Source organism: Andrena cerasifolii, chromosome 3, assembly GCF_050908995.1.
Source record: "Andrena cerasifolii isolate SP2316 chromosome 3, iyAndCera1_principal, whole genome shotgun sequence".
In the NCBI taxonomy this organism is placed as follows: Eukaryota; Metazoa; Arthropoda; class Insecta; order Hymenoptera; family Andrenidae; genus Andrena; species Andrena cerasifolii.
The window spans coordinates 23,400,535-23,417,514 of NC_135120.1; the positions used below are offsets into that span (position 1 = coordinate 23,400,535).

At 38.7% G+C, this 16,980-nt stretch overlaps 1 protein-coding gene and 1 long non-coding RNA gene across 3 annotated transcripts in view; one reads left to right on the forward strand and one right to left on the reverse strand.

The window, feature by feature from the left end:
* Crp (transcription factor cropped) overlaps positions 1-16,980 on the forward strand; it is a 232,696-nt gene that overhangs the window by 128,023 nt on the left and 87,693 nt on the right. The window lies entirely within an intron of this gene.
* LOC143366599 (uncharacterized) lies at positions 14,020-15,217 on the reverse strand. The gene is made up of 3 exons (XR_013084770.1): positions 14,969-15,217; positions 14,533-14,650; positions 14,020-14,414 (listed from the first exon to the last, which is right to left on the reverse strand). It is a non-coding gene; the product is annotated as an uncharacterized LOC143366599 (long non-coding RNA).

The window sequence follows — 16,980 nt, forward strand, 5'->3', positions numbered from 1 at the left end:
CGTGGCTAATTCTGGCACCTGCGATAGCGGTAGTCATAATGATTAAGAATCAGCTCGGTTTTTTTTTTGTTTCAGATGAATCTGTAAGCTGAAATCACTCCCGCCAGGGAGGCATTAACAATGAAAAAACACATTTAAAAGTGTATTTAAACAATTGTTCCGTATGCATTAGAAGTAGCTTAACAAATGAAAAAAAAAGTTTGACATTGTTATTCATTGTATTCACTGAGAAAAATAGCCTGAAGTTCCCGAATTTTGCGGCGTGATTACCAGAATGACCCCTTAATTCTTTTCACTGCTAATATCGCGCATGTATACCCCCTTTTCCAGTGTTCTAAATTATTGCTGTGACTTTCTACGTGTACACCTATGCCTAGACGTCTCGAAGTGGCGCATTAACTTTATGCAACTAACTGTAAGTGGTTTTATCGCGAACGCGCGTGGACACGAGCTGTTAGAGTGGCTCGGCTTAGGCCCATAACTATTAATTAGTGTAAGAAAAAGTGGAGACGCGCTCCCAACTTTAAATCGACTATACGATCATTCGATAATTATTAATGAACCTGTGAGTGGATCATTGCGAACCCTTTACACAGTACCTACCTATTCTATTTTAGTCGATCTAGTCGGTTACGAGTTTTAAGTGCCATTTCTTGCTAGGTAGGTACATATGTCTCTCAAAGTACGTGCAGTAGAAAAAATATTTTTAACCCCCTTCTCGCGGACACGGAGTCCATTTTGACCTATACTAAACGTCCAACTCTACGTGTTAGTTATTATTACCTTTAGTACGCTGTCTTAAGAGACTATACAAAAAAAAAGAAATAGGAAAACATCCATAAATTTTAATATATTAATTAATCTTCTAGACCCCCACACGCGAGCTGGTCGAAGGTGTAACTATGGAACAGCAGGTCCGAAATCAAATTTAATTTTTTTTTTTGTAAACTATATGAGTGTAGTTTCCGTTGTACGTACCGATTTCTTAAACAAATTATTTTTGTAGAAATGGTGCGCTTTACAAGAAAAGTTTCAAAAATCCTCGAATAAGATGGACAGTTTTTCGAGCGTATTTCAAAACATTTGTTTTCAATCAAAGAATCCGTACGTACAACGGAAACTACACTCATATAGTTTTTAACAAAAAAATGAAATTTGATTTCGGACTTGCTGTTACATAGTTACACCTTCGACCAGCTCGCGTGTGGGGGTTTAGCAGATTAATTAATATATTAAAACTTATGGATGTTTTTCTATTTATTTTTTTTCTATAGTCTCTTAAGACAGCGTACTAAAGGTAGGTAATACAATTTTTCTATGAAAACTGTAAATTATGCGTGAAAAAAAATCTTAAAAATGACTTACTTCTCCGGCGGTCACAGTGGTGTTCCCCCTTAAGGAAACATTGAAATAAGTCATCTTGGAAGTTTCAGCTCATTTATTATCACCTACGAAAGCCATTTAGTATACTTTCGTATCGTTTTCCCCAACAATGCGCATTTCCTGGTCTTCTATGCAACACCGTGGAAGCATCTCATCAGTAAAATGTCCATAAACGAGCTTACCTTCCTTTCTAAGCCAGGATATTGTATCTTGTATGACTACCCTCTATAATTCGCGACAACTCGCAGCACACACCACTCCGCGCTCGAGGAGTTTTATTATTGCACCTGCCTCTTTTTCCTCTGTGCTTCTCCGTGCCTTTATTCCTCCATTCTGCCGCTTCTCAGTCGCGCCACCTTTGTCCATCGTTTTTCCATGTCGTCCCTCCGCACTGAACTTTTCTTTTGTCCTCCACCCCCGTGGATCTCTTTAGTGGTCCCAGTCGATTTTCTCGCTTTTGCCGCGCGGTTTGAGCGATTACGCGAGCCACGAGGCCTGCTCTTCGTGCGTATGCGCGCACGCGGGGAAAACAATTACGAGCACGTACATCCACTGCACGAGATAAGTCAGCGTCATAAATTGCGGGGCACAATATAAATGCAAATTTAATGTCGGCCGGCCTACTACTATTTACGCGTATTCTTCTTGCCCCTCCCTTCCTGTGCAGACCGAGTCGACCACGCGTTTTAGTATCGCTGGCCGTCTTTGGATTTTTGCGAGGAGAATAATACGACGAGGGGTTGATGGCGGTAGAAAAGAAAGGGTTCTGTATAGTCAACGAGATATGACAATTTGCCGGTCTGTGGTGAAGTCACAGGCGAGGTGTAGGGTAGAGCAAACATCGAATGTAAATTTTTGTCACACGGTCGGGAGCTTCGGGCTTTTCATACCACTTTCGTGTGGCGTGCAAACATTATCGATTCGAAATGGAATACCAGCGCAACGTCACTAGAAGTTAGAGTTAACATTAAATACAGCGAGGTTTCCAGTAGTTTCATTATATGAGCTCGGTTTGTCGTATCTGTTAGAGGCTCGTCGCTATCGCCAGCGTTTCTTGTCGCGATGTAGAACAAGACCAACGTTACGGTACAAGCACAGAGTTCAGTGATGACGATTTATAATTAATTGTGAAGTGTAAAGACTGGACTATAAAGTGTGTTGTGTGATTTATATACTGTGAAGTGGGAATTGTAAACTATCGGGTATGTGGTTTGTGTTACTTATAAAGAATGAAGTTGGAATTGTAAAGTATGAAGTGGGGCGTTTGAATTGTAGACTGTGAAGTGTGAATCATAAACTTTGAAGTGGCAAGTGTGAGCTGTGAAGTGTGGGCAATGAAGAGAGTAGGCTGTGAAGAATCAACACTGAAGTGGGGGCAGTAAAGTGTTACCCTAATGTCCCCTAGACACCTCAGGGTGAAATATAACATTTATATTTTACTTGCCCGGACAGTTTTTAACAGTACACATCTGTTTACCTCGGCAGTAGCCTCGGACTTAAACGATGCTGCATTTCTTTTGTATCGTTTACTGTACTACATATTCCACGTTGTTTGAGGGATCTTAAAAGTCCTTCGCGATCGTCAGTGGTCACATGCTCGGTACTCGAAGCCCACTGGTTAACGTTTTAAATTCATTTCGGTATGCGAAGGCACGCGCTGGACAGACGAATGACGTAAACACAGACAGCAGTCCAGTTTGCACTGTAACTAGTATTGAGGCTCCTGTTAAGGCGCGGGAACTAGGTGCAGGGGATGGAAGAAATATATGTCGAAGCACTTCTGAGGCATTCGGATAGTATGACCAGTAGTAATTTTAAGGCAACTCAAAATTAAAGAGTCCTTGTAGAAAACACTGTAAGTGCCAACATTAAAAAAAGAAATTATCAAAAAATGTATAGTATTTGATTTTTGGCACTTACAGTGTTTCCTACAAGAATTCTTCAATTGTAGGTACTAGTGCACTAAAAGATTTTTTGCCTGGAAAATGAGCCAGTGAGCAAGCTAAAATAAGATAAGTTCATACTATGCATGGTTCCATTTAGTACAAGAAAATACAGGTGCATCTTGTAGGTGCAGCAATGCATCGTATGCAATCCCTTAACGCACCGGCAGCGCTTATTGTTCTTCCTTCTATAGATTTATTTATTCCAGTGGGTAAAATAAGCAATGTATATGGTGTCCAGTGATAGCAGGTGGATGCTTTAGTGTCTTCATACATTCTAATGCACACATCGATGAATAAACAATGGCAATTTCGCAGGCTATTCACGTTGGTATTTATAATCACTCTTTTCTCTTACAATTAGAAGAAACAATAAGTTTCTTTTCACAGATTTTTAGAACACTATTACCGCTGTTATTGTTTTTGTATACAGACTTACCAAAATTACCATAGTTTTTATAACATTTCAAATCTGACGAGGTACACGCAGACTTTCTTGATTAACGGTATTAAATTTTAATCGATAGTGCGTATTGTGATAAAAATGTGATATAAAGCACTGGAACTGAAGAAACGTACTACCGTATATTGAACTAACGATTTGACCCAGAAGAAAAAGCTGGTCACTTTTAGCCAAGAAAGTGGGAACCAATATCTCCATCAAGGAGCTGAGGAGCTCTGATCATCCAAAGATAGAATTCACTGAAGAATGCAACGTGTCCCTCTACGACTTTCTCTCCCTTTACAATAGAAAAGAGCTATAGCTCCTCACAGTAACTACAACCGCCCTATATTCCTCCATCCACAATAAAAACGCGCACGGAGAAGTCATCGATATAAAGATATCTGAATAGAGACATCGAATATTTTAAAATATATTTTGGAACTCGGTTTCCTATCGATTCAACCAGAACTTGTATCACTAAGCGTCCACCAGTATCAAAATTTAACTTATTCCAATCCCCATGGGCCATCGGTGGCCCATAACAAACTTTCCATTAGCGATTTTAATTATTAACACGTGCCGCCCTACAGCGGAAATTTAGATTCTTAGTAGAACTACAAAAAGTGTCGAGAAAAATAAATTTCGATATTTAATTATAGAAAAATAGTACTTGTATTATATATTTCATAACTTCAGCTTTTTTGGTTCTTTGATTTCAACACTGAGTTCAGAATACCTCTCAACTTCGAATGAAAGTTTGTACAATAACATTCACAATCATATTTTAATTATTTAAATATTGACGCAATGTAAGTGTTCGTTTATATTGAGTCGCTGCAAAAGTTCGTTTCTTTTTATTGAACCAGTATTTATTAAAAGTAAAACTATATTACACATTTTTTTAATGAAAATATTTTCCTCGGCTATCTATGGCCTTTCGTTCCTTTTCGGGTAAAAATTCAGTTCGTGTATATGAAATTGCCGTTTCGCGTGGGGAGGTTTGAATGAAAATATTTCTTGCTTTTCAACTATTTTCTTTATTTCCTTTGTTGGAGTTTCTGCGACATTTCTCGAGTCCTGAGCGAGAATAGCAATTGTGTTACTGTATCGCCACCATAAACAAAGAAACTCTTACGCTATCCGCGATCGGCAATTTTGTATGCAGTAAAGTGTAGTAAACTAAGTCATTTCCTTACACCTAACGAACGAACTTCTGCACTGACCTAATACGTAGTACGTTCTGCTGCGATGGCCCACGTGGCGGGAAAGAAAAGTCACGCGAATAATCCTGTGCAAGGAACTTGTTACTGCATTCCCTTTGACCACGTTACCATAATTTCCTTTGTTCCGCGTAGTAAATAACGCTGATTGGTTACGTGACATGGCAGCTTCACGCCACGTCTATCGACCAAACGGGCGAAACTTTCTTTTCTTTCCTCTCCGCCCCGGCAATGGCTCGCTTTTAAACGAGCCAGGGTCGATCAGTCGTGGAATAGACGTGTCGCTTTTGGAAGCAGTAATTAAAAATCCGTTAATTCTGGCCGATAACCCCCTCCATCCTTATCGGTTTCTCTTTCTGCCCTTTTTGGCAGTATTTTGCCGATGATGAATTCGTAGAGGAACGTACGAGTTTCAGGTGCTTGAACCGAGTAGAAAGTTGATCCTCGTGACGAAATGCGGCGGCTTCAAAGGCATCTCGTTTGGTATTTCTATGCGGAATAGTGGTTTTTAGAAGACTGAATTTTGACGAATTTCTTTTAGTTCTCAAGTGGTTAGAGTTGGAGTTGGAAACGATTTTTAGTTGCCAGACTTCGGTTTTCAGAGCCAATGGAGTGTTACAGTTTTTTAAGGCGAAGGTTTTTAATGCGAAGGGTAATTCACTGAAGCATTGGCAAATTTGGATAAAGTACAATTGGAGTTGAAATAAATTAAAATTAATTACAGTTTAAATAGGATTTAAGACGAAGTATAATTATTTGTCTATACTAATGCAGCATGCAGTGTATTATTTAGATAAAAATAACAATAGTGTACTAAAAAATAATTGTAATGTAAATTTTACGCCACTCAACACTGCGAGATCAAGAAAATCTTATTATCATTTAGAAAGCAATTCTATTAGCATACATAACAATTAAAAAAAAATTAGTCGTTTCACATTGTTGAAGTACACAGTTTGCAGAAAAGTGACAGTATATCCTATCCTTTTATTGGCATTAGTTGCACGCTGAATAAAACCCATGCCCACTGCTTTTAAGTCCTCCGCGTTCGCTAAAAATGGCATTAAACGCAAAGCAAGATACATATAATGCTACTTATACTGGGATTAAGTATTGCAGTGTTGCAGGCAGATTTTTGAAATATTGTTAAACATTCACTTTTTATAGCCACGAGCGTTGCACTCGACACAATTAAATCCCGTTTTATACTAGCGGATTATCTCGTGGCTAAATGAAATTCGTATAAATTATTCTTTCGCGCTGTGTTCATTTAATATGACCAAATTTATTCGACAGCCAATTAACTCTTACTCCGTCGCTGTTTCTATGATGTTTATTAAACTGTCACGGCTGGTCGGTGCAGTAAATGGAAATAATGTAGACAGCATTGCATTATCAAGGGGTCGTCCTTAAATTACGTAAGGGTAATTTTGGCGATTTCTTACTCCCTCCCTCCTTCAGTATAAGAATTTGTAATATTCTATATTCCAACCCCCCTCCCTCCTTACGTAATATTTTTCACATCGCATTCTTGCAGTTATTAAAATTCTTTTATATATTTACATAATTCATTTAACTTGATTTCGTGTGTGCGATGAAACGTCGTTTTTTAGGCCACTCATATTGAAAATTAGGTTAAAAAAATATTACGTAAGATGCTATCCGACTCCTCCCTCTCCTATCTTTGTAAGAATACGTAAGAAATTTGCGAGCCCTCCCCCCCCAGCCTTACGTAATTTAAGGACGATCCCTAATAGGTATGCAATATTCAATGCTAATAGTATGTATTAAACATTCGCGATTGATGACATAGTACTTACTACTTATTTTCAGAAGTTAAACCTGGTTGCCAGTGACGTAGTAATAAGTCTTTTGCTCGTAAAAACAAATACTTATCTATGTATGAATTTTTGTAAATGAAGACAAAATATTTATATTAAAATTGATATTAAATTTCACGTTCCATTCTCATTTACACTGTTATTTTATTGCATCTTGTATTGTTTGCATAAATTTCCTTTCACAACGTAGATTTGAGAATGTGTTAATACAGAAAAATACAACTTCAATATTTTGCATGTTGTTAGTTTCACGATCTACCATGTAGTTTTTTTAAAATTTATTTTTCTGCAAAACCTAACATTTATTGCAAAATTCGTACATTCTGTAGTTTGCATCAGATTTAGATAGAAGCTAAGTAAATCTCAGCAGGTGTATCTTGCGTATCAAGCACCATCTGTATAAATATCCCATTATGGGTTCTTCAGCTTTCAAAGGGGAAAACAAGACATCAGAAGCGGCATTATAGATTCTCAGGAAATAGTTTTACTGCCTAATGGATTAAATTTGAAAGCTGATATTTTTGACAAGTCCACTATCTACACTTAAAAGCCATAAAGTCCTCCCCACTTCTAAGCTATTCATACATCTAACGATGCATAAATGGAGACCACCCATGATTTCTGTAATCCCCTTAATCTTTTTATTCCATTTCACCTCTGAAACTAGGTTATCCACCTATCATTGTCTTAGCTCGTTTAAATAGAATCTTTATGGTAAACCACGACGGAGCTTCATTGGGAAATGTCCTCAAGGGAAAGCACGTTTAATCCCACAAACTTGTGACGCTGACACTCCATTGTAAATAACGCTCAAGACCATCGTGATTCCCGCGGATGCATGAACCGCATTACGCAGCTTTTATTAAAGTCGTGCATCGCGTAATGGATTCCTTGGTTCATCAACCGTTGTAAAATGTTAATGGTTTTCTACGTTTGCCCCGATTCTGCGCCATCAGTCCGAGTTCTCTGGCGTTCCTGGCTCGTTACGTGATCACTCTTACGACTTTTCGCGATTTTATGCGGCCAAGTAATCTCGCCGATGTTACGGCCACTTTATTGTACCTTTTATCGCTTGCTCTTGGCGATAGCAACGCGGTATATCGTTCTTTTCGCCTCCTCAGTTATTAATCCTGCTCCGATGGAACACGTAATTGGCTCCTCGCAGCGGAGTTACACAGAAATATTGATTGTCGTTTCGATTAAACCGAATGGCGACGATCAAGTGGAACACACGTGCAGACATTTGGCTGTCCGGATGAAATGTACGGTTCTTTAATTGCAGTTGAGTACGATGCATTGAAGTGTGGTTGAACTTTTGTCTGTAAAGCAAGTATTCAGGCAGGAAAGATTTCTTAGATGTTGTTGTAGGTATATTGACACATTCATGTGTGAAAGAAAACTCTGAATGTCCAAATGCAATAAAAGCTACTGTATAATATATATATAACCCTATTGAAAAACTCTAAATATCTAAATGAAATGTTCTACCCTATGATTCTAAACATACGAATGGAATATTATATTCAAGAGCTCGTAAGTATACAAATAGAATATCCTATTCCAAAACCCTACATATCCAAATAGAATATCCTATTCCAAAACTCTATATAACCAAGTAGAAATGGAATGAAATTTTTTTCACACCCGTCGCGTACTTGTCAGCGTAATCGCGTCGAATCTTGACATTTTTTATTATCGAGCCGTGAATCATCAACGAAAAGGTATCGTCCATGAGGTCCTTGGACATCGTGTGACACGTGTCGAAATTGGTCGCGGCGAATGTCGTTAATATTCCCAAGGACGAAAGATACACAGGAACGATAAGTAAATATTAATACCTATGTTTCTTCTCCCCGTGGAATTAATAATTAGACGTGAATTAATGAAACAGGTTCTCGCGGCAGTTTTAATGTTTTTCACGAGTAAGTTAAGAAATTGTAATTGTAATTTGTAATTAAAATATCATTTGTAGTAGAAGTCTTTTATCCAAAATCTTTCCACAGAGATCTTTAGGTAGACAAAGAAACAAAATTGCTACAATAATAATATAATGCAAATATATTTAATATATTTTGAATTCACATTAATTCAACTTGATGACATTATAGATGTACGAAATAGAAGAAAATAAATAAAATGTGGGAATGCAGACTTAGTATAATTGAATTAGATCTTAACATTTTCTGGAAAACCGCAATGATTCAGATCTCACAATTAATTAATTCCTTCTCGTAAATTAATTCCTTCTCGTAAATTAATTCCTATAATTCTATCGCTCGTAATAGTTACGACATCCCATTTCTGACTACTCAAAAAAGTGTGCCAGACATCACTTATGTGTCGGATATACTAATAGCTTATAATTCTCATGTCACATGAGAGCTTTTAAAGAATTAGACGCCTCATTTGATTCTAATCGCATTCTACTTTCCTGTTGCAGGTACGTTGAAATATTTCTTGCTGATTAGCCAGAGGGTGAGTGGTTGTACTATCATCGTATACCCTTAATCAATAGAAGACCATACCCTACACAGGGTGTGTCTAAAAAAGTGGGATATTTTTCAGGATCAGTTCTATTCAGAAAAATAAAAAAAATTGGTATACGAATATGTCCAATAGTGTTTAGTTTTGCAGTTACATATAAATAAGTATTTTTATATTCCATAACACAGGGGGCCCGAACGCTTATTAAAGTGGCATCCAACAAAGTCCATCTGTATTTTTCCGCGGATCGATATTATGTATTGATTATCATTTCGCCTTAATTTTTTTAAATATAAAAATACACGTAACTGCAAAACTAAGCATTATTGGATATACCAATTATTGCGTATACCAATTTTTTTTTATTATTTTGATGAATAGAACCGATCCTAGAAAAGTGTCCCACATCTTTATAGACACCGTGTATAAAATTACAGAACTTCTTGCATTACATTATATTCTTAATCCTTTGCACTCCAACTAATTCGCACGTCAATCGACCCGAGATCTTTCGCACAACGCCGCACTGAAAATATAGTATAATGATTTCAAAATAAATAATTCATTTAATTCCTACAAGTCACGAGTTCCTCCACTTTTGCAAAGTTTAATTACATCAGTGCACCGCTTTACATTTCGATGTGCCTGAGAGGTATACTCGCAATGCGGAGGGTTAGTGTTAACCCTCGGTCTTTCATTTTCCCAAAAATTTGCTGAACAAAAAATCCTCCAAAGGTTCCCCGAAAGTGTGAAAGCGGCGCGGAGGAACTTGGCACATCGAGCTGTGGCAACGCGCATACATGCATATATTTTGCGAATAGCGAATTGGCGAGGGGAGAGGGAAGGGTGACGAGATCAAGCGAGTAATCTCGCGGTGACTCACTCGCGTCGGACCGCGTGGTTGGGCTTAAGAAAAGTCAATGAGTTTGTTGACTCGTTGCGCCGCAGATCATTGCCAAGAAACACCCGATCTTCGCGCTGCTTTTTGATTCTGATGCAATGTTTTCGTTTCGCGCGCATTATCGTGGTGGGTACAGGTGAGAAAATTCTGCGAGGAGGAAAGTCGAAAACGGAACCTCTTTGCACCTCTTATCAGTGCCGGATTAAGACCTTAAGGGGGGAACCTTATGTAAATGGTCTGTTTTTCAAGAATTTTTTTTTGGAAAATGTAATGCGCAGATTGATTTAAAATTTGAAATACCATTTATTAACGTTATAATGTAAAAAAATATATTTTTTATAAATTTTAATTGTTAATAATAATGGTGCAATGGCGGCTTGAAAATGGCATCCTGTAAATTCGCCGTGCAGTGTACAATGCACAAAAATGATCTGAAACAAAAAAATCAAAATGGAATAGTTACTTTATGCAAAAACGCTCAGCATGACATTTTTCTTTTATTAAAATTTTCAAAATTGCAAAAATGGCGAAGTTTTGAAGAAAGAAACGGATTTTCGGTTATGAACAATTGTTAATAACAATATTTTACATAAAAAATAAAGAAATCGGAGCTCGTCATGCTGAGGCCAATTATTTATAGAATATATATGCCAAGTTTCATAAAAATCGAGTAATTAGTTTTTGAGCTACGTTGCACGGCATGCGAAATTTTGCGTTTCGAGAAAAATGCGTTTAAAATTTGAGTAACAGAAAAATCGTAATTCATTTTGACTTACCGCAGTTTTTTGTTAATCTGCGATTCCAGGGCCATAAAATAGATCTTCCTCTTCTTCAAAAACTTGTAACTCAGCCGTTTTTTCTTCTTTTCGAGAAGCACAAGCCTCTTTGGCCCAAGGAAGGCTGCGGCGCTCCTGCTGTTGAATACGGCGTTTGTCCTCATTTTCGGCAAACCTTTTGCTCTGCTGTCCAATTACTATGCTAAGTTGTTGCATTGTTTGAAGGACAAACGAAAATCCTTCGTTAAACAGGCCGGCAGCCAAAAAAGCAGCTATTTCAACAATTTTAATACCGCAGTTGAGATGTTTAGGTGCTAAACGCCAAACGATAGCGTTAAAGCTCTCGTTAGCATTTTGCGTATGTCCACCTAAACATCTCTCTAACAAATCATCCCGTGACAAGTCTTCATAAATTGGGCGAATATGTTTTTGTACATCTTCGTGTAATGGAGGTGGATGATCAAATTCTTGCCCCGAGGCTTGTGCGACGCGCCACTTACACCACGAATCGGCGCCGGGGGGACAATCGTCGTGCTGCGGTTTTTTATTTGTCGAAGATAGGTGATGAAATGTTGCCATTATCGCCTTTCTCATCTCAATCACAGAATCACTGTTACGCCTAATAGCGAGACCGTAGTATTTTGTTAATTTTTTTATTAACACGTCTGTCAGTTTTCCTTTTCCTCCTAATTTTGCACTCTTTTTTACATTGCGCAACCGACTGCCCATCCTCTTTTCCACATGTCCAATGCACTCGTTCTTTTTAATTTTGAAATTATGACCATACGGTTCAATATCGAGTATAGCCTTGAACGTCTTAGCGTCACCGTCTCCTATATAATTACTGTAGCGTACTCCGTGTAATTCTTCAGAGCGAAGAAACATTTCAACTACAGCATCTACTTCCATCTTACCCGAAGACCCACTGTGATTTACTGCACAATGCCCATCTTCTTTGTGCTCTAAATATTCGGGATTCTTTTTATCGTTTTTATAAAACGTACATATTTGGCAGTAGCTACTTTTCACCAATAAATCGATGACTTTCCCCGTGTTATAACCGATGAGCGTCGTTACACCGTAGTGTGAAGAAAATCCTCGCTTTTTCCAAGAGCCGTCTCCAGATACTTTGAGTCTTGTCAAGGGTTGTTCCTTTTTTTCATTCAATTGTTTTTCTTGTTCAACAGCTTTGTGACACGTGTCATTATACATTTTTTGCGCTGCGGTATGTATATGCTGTATAATGCCGTCATAAGCACTTACACTCAATTCACAGCCTAAATCCATCATGCCGCAAAATATATTTATTCCTTTACGTGCCACGCCTAGTAAACGCATCACAAACACAATTCTGCGGTTAATTTCGAAACTATTATTTAGAAATGGTCCCGAATTGATTAAAACAGTTCCACACGCACATGTAACGGCGATTTTAAAACCTAATCCACGGCTGCCTGTTTCTCCATATGTTTGTTTTTGTTTACACGTTTTGCACACAGAAATATCTGATATTGCACTAAAAACACTTATGAATTCTATAATTCGGTAACAATGTGTAAAATTAATAATTACATCTGCCGACGTAGCTTTTATTTTCTTAGCAGAAGAGCTCGTTCCTTCGCCTCCGCTCGTCTTTTCACTTTCTATCTCAGCACTCTTAAATTCGAATTTTTTAGGAGCTTTTCGCCGTCTGGGACGATTCGGACGATAATTTGGATTATTATCTTGCAGCTTTCGACTCATTTTCAATTTATTCGTATATATTCGTATAAGGCTCTGTAAACGACCGATTTCACTCAAGAGACGCTGCTGAACTGACAATGAGCGAGGACCCCTCGCCGAAGGGGCATCTTTTTCAAAACCGTTATACACACAAATGTACACGTATAGACGCCGAAAAAGGCAGTGCTATGGTGGGTCTAACAACTGGTGTACATTAGTATAGGTTTTAACACAGTTAGAAGGGACAGAAAGGCCGAGCGCCCGACGAAGGCCGACTACCTGAGCCGCTCCGCCCAATACAACCGTTCACTTTATTTTGAAAATAACGTACAAGAACATCTCTGATCACTTTCTAACTTTTCTACCGTATTCCTGAGGAAATTTCCTATCGATTTAAACAAAAAAAAAAAAATGTTCAAAAATTTCATTTTACACAAGGTTCCCCCCTTAAGGGAGGACATCACTGTAATGCCACGAAAAGTAAAGGTATCTTTGGAAATTTATTAAAAACAAACTACGTAATTAATCTTTCTTAAACTTTCAGGACTTTTTATTGGATATTTATGTTATACGAATATCTGTTTCTAAATTTATTTAAAGCAGATTTACAAGCTGTACAGGACCAGTAACTTCGCGCGAGAAAAAATCTGGTTGACAGTTTTCTGACGAAAGGGCGCTTCGAAAATCAACAAACCAAAATGTTTTAGAAACTATATGCGGATGACTATGGCATGCAGGGAGATTTTTTTGATTGGTCGTTTCCTTCTATTTCTTTTTCAACGAGAGAGGTTAATTTACAAGAACAAAAATTCACAATTTTCTTCAGAGATTCGCCATTTTGTCATTTTTAAAAATTTTCAAAACCGGACCCGTCGTGCCGTAGCCATTCGCATATAGTTTCTAAAACTTTTTGGTTTTTTCATTTCCGAAGAGCCGTTACGTCGGAAAACTATCAACCATGTCAGTGGAAATTTTTTGCAGCGCAAAGTTACTGGTCCTGTGCAGCTTGTAATTCTGCTATAAATAAATTTAAAAAGGATATTCGTGTACCTTAAATATCCAATAAAAAGTCCTGAAAGTTGAGAAAGGATTCATTTCGTAGTTTGCTTTTACTAAATTTCCAAAGATATCTTTACTTCTCGGGCCATTGCAGTGGTGTTCCCCCTTAAGGTCTTAATCCGGCAGTGATAAGAGGTGCAAAGGAAGGAGGTGAATCGAATTTGAGGTAGATTAGTATCTAGATACTTCTGTGTTGAATCTATCTTGGTACTGAAGTAAAACAAAGCGAAAGCCCAAAATCTATTATAAACTAGAATCAAATTAAATCGCCACTAACCCCGTATCAAATTAAAAACCAGCCCACATAGGATTTTCTACAGTGCCTTTTGGTGCAGTTTTCGAAGCAAGTGTGACAGAAGAGGCCAAGGCTAAAGGAATTATTTCTCAGTCTATAAACCAAGACAGTGACTCAGGTCAGGTATTAAGATGCTTAAGATTGATTTGAATTGAATGGAAACATTTAGCTACAGATTTGGGATTGGAGCATTACAGATGCGCTGGGATCGTGGGCATAGAGAGAGCGAGCACTTGAGCACTTGAGCAGTCCTTGCCTTATGGGGATTGGCGCCTCTCGCGACGTAACCCACCCATAGTCGCTTGCATTAGCTGCGCCCATGATACGCGCGATCGTCCACCGGTCCTGGAATGGTTATTTGGGTTAAACACGTAACAAATTAATAGCCGACCGTACAACATTTACATGTTGAGTCACGCGCGGGCCCGCGCGTGTACCTGGGTACCTTATTCTTCCGATTCACCTGCGCACCAACTTGTAAAATGCATGTCGCGTCCACCGTGGTACTTTGTCCACGATGGACAGTGGCGTTTATCCTTCGTTGCTCGTGGTCAGTTTACTGGAATCTTTTCCTCCTTTACCTGGAACCGGTGTAATCGCTACCAAAATGTATCGTTTATCATTGCGGTTTATGCGCGAGATTTATGCTCCCAGGGACTTTGCTCTGTGCTTTTTTAGTCGTCAGATGGTTTACGGTGGATCAACGAGTAGAGTTCAGGTGCACTACTCATCGAAAGTATTTTACCACTCGTTACATGTACGTTTGATAACTGAGAAAATAGAATAAAGCTTGAATCAATTTGTCGAAAGTTTTGCAGGAGGTTTTACTATTGCATAAACATGCGTTCCTTCAATTTTTAAAGAGTTTCGCTTGTTTCTAATGTTACTGAAGTTCATACTTAATCCACCCTCGGAGTCCCGTGAGCGTTCGAGAGAGCGCGACGATCGCGCGTCGCAGCCGAGCGTTCCATTTACAGTGGGATCTTAATTCACATTTTTATTTCGCCTCTGTACACGTCTCGCCTTCTAGATCTCGATTCCAGGTAGCGAGATAGGAGGAATCGTTATCGGGCGCGTATCGCCCGCAGCATACGCGTCGTCGTCTCGAGTTTCATCGCCCTGGGCAGGGATATCTTATCGATACAGGCGAGCCGGCTAACTCGAGCGTACGCGGAATGCGTAGCACGTTAAATACTCTTACGTTGCTCGTATCGAATTCGTCGTTCCCTCCTCGCCCGCCGTCGTGGCGCTGCGCCCCCCACCCCCGCTCGGGCGGTATCCGCGCGCGAAACGCCCCGGCAGTATGCTCGACGTTTCGCACGAACGAGATTCGCGATAATGCGTGCCAGCTGCGCGTGCATACGCGTCGCATTGTTATGTCACCGTGATATCTCAATTGCTGCGGAATGGCCAGCGAATTATTTACATCACGGGGTCGCGTACCTGCGCGCACGCGGCATTGTTCCTCGCTGATTTTGCCGGGCTGCTTTCCTCCCCCGAAGCTCGTTCATCAGGTGTCCTTTGCAGAGGATTATTTCCTTTCATTCGTTTATCCGTTTGTTTGGGGGGTGGGCAAGTAAAAGTTCGTTGGAAACCCAAGTGTGAAACGCCGTACAGCGATTATACTTCAGCAATTGTTGACGGAATAGCCGAAACAGGCTGCCGTTCATAAGTATCGGGACACCCTAGGGTAGACCGGGGGCGGTAGTAACACTTTGACTTTGGAATATGGATTGCGCAAGAACTATCACAGTTAGAACGAAAGTTCTTATACGAAAATGTTACTTACTTATCTGACATTATTGAAAACACAACAGTTACGCTGCATGTCAAATAATATCCAGGTTATTAATAAAAAATCAGAAGGGGAGAAAGTGTTACAACCGACCCGTGGTCAGGGAGTCGATGGTAGCACAAATTTAACTTTACGAAATTAAAATATTTATTAATTTTAATTATAATAGTTAATGAAAAAAGTAAAATTTATAACCAATTGTATTTATTTATTTTATGCGTTTTAAACTCTGAAAAAAAATTACATAAAGAAATAAGAATTCAGACAATTTTAACGATAAAAAGAAAACAGGATATTTTTCCTTCAACGGGATCTACTTAGGTACTGGCGTTGAAGGGTTAAATAGATTAACTGTTTGGTGGGAGAGGGGTGACCCATAACCCTTAGTAACCAGATAAGTTTGGCTCTGTACGAATTTGTACTTTGGAGTGGAAAGTCTGATAAGTTGTTTTCGTATAATGATCGAATAATGATTAAGTCGTTGCTATATATGGATTATAATCTATATAGCGTTTTATAGGGGTATGATGACGCGGAAGTAGTGGGAGATAAATAGTTGGGGGGTCATTTGGCGTTTTGATGACAAGTCAATAACACGGGGATGAGTTTGGAACATTTTGTGGACATTAGTCATAAAAGGTCCTGGAGTGTGTAAGAATGTGAGGGCATATATAAACACAGCTCTGTAATAAATGGAGGAGCGATCAATTTGGGGGTTGTATCCTTAGGGATATCGCTTTATATGCCACTTGAGTGGGTCCTAGTTTAGTCACTGTATATTTGTAAGGCTGCGTACTGTAGAATAAAAATGTCAATTAGAGAGGAAAGTATCATAAGAAATTGAAATTAGGGGGTTGCTCAAATATTTTTTGCGAAATTGAGTTAGTAGTAATAATGTATTCCATCAGGCTGTACTAATCATATAAAATAGGAAAAATTATTTCTTTGCTCTCAATGCCTGATATATAAAATATAATATTTTCTTCTACGTTAAAAATCTATAGTAATTCTACCGAATTAACTATAATACGTCCCCATCGCTGTAAGCATCTTCCAAACGCACTAAACCCTTACAAATTTAGGAGGTCCAAATAGTATTCTTTAAACTTCTTAGAA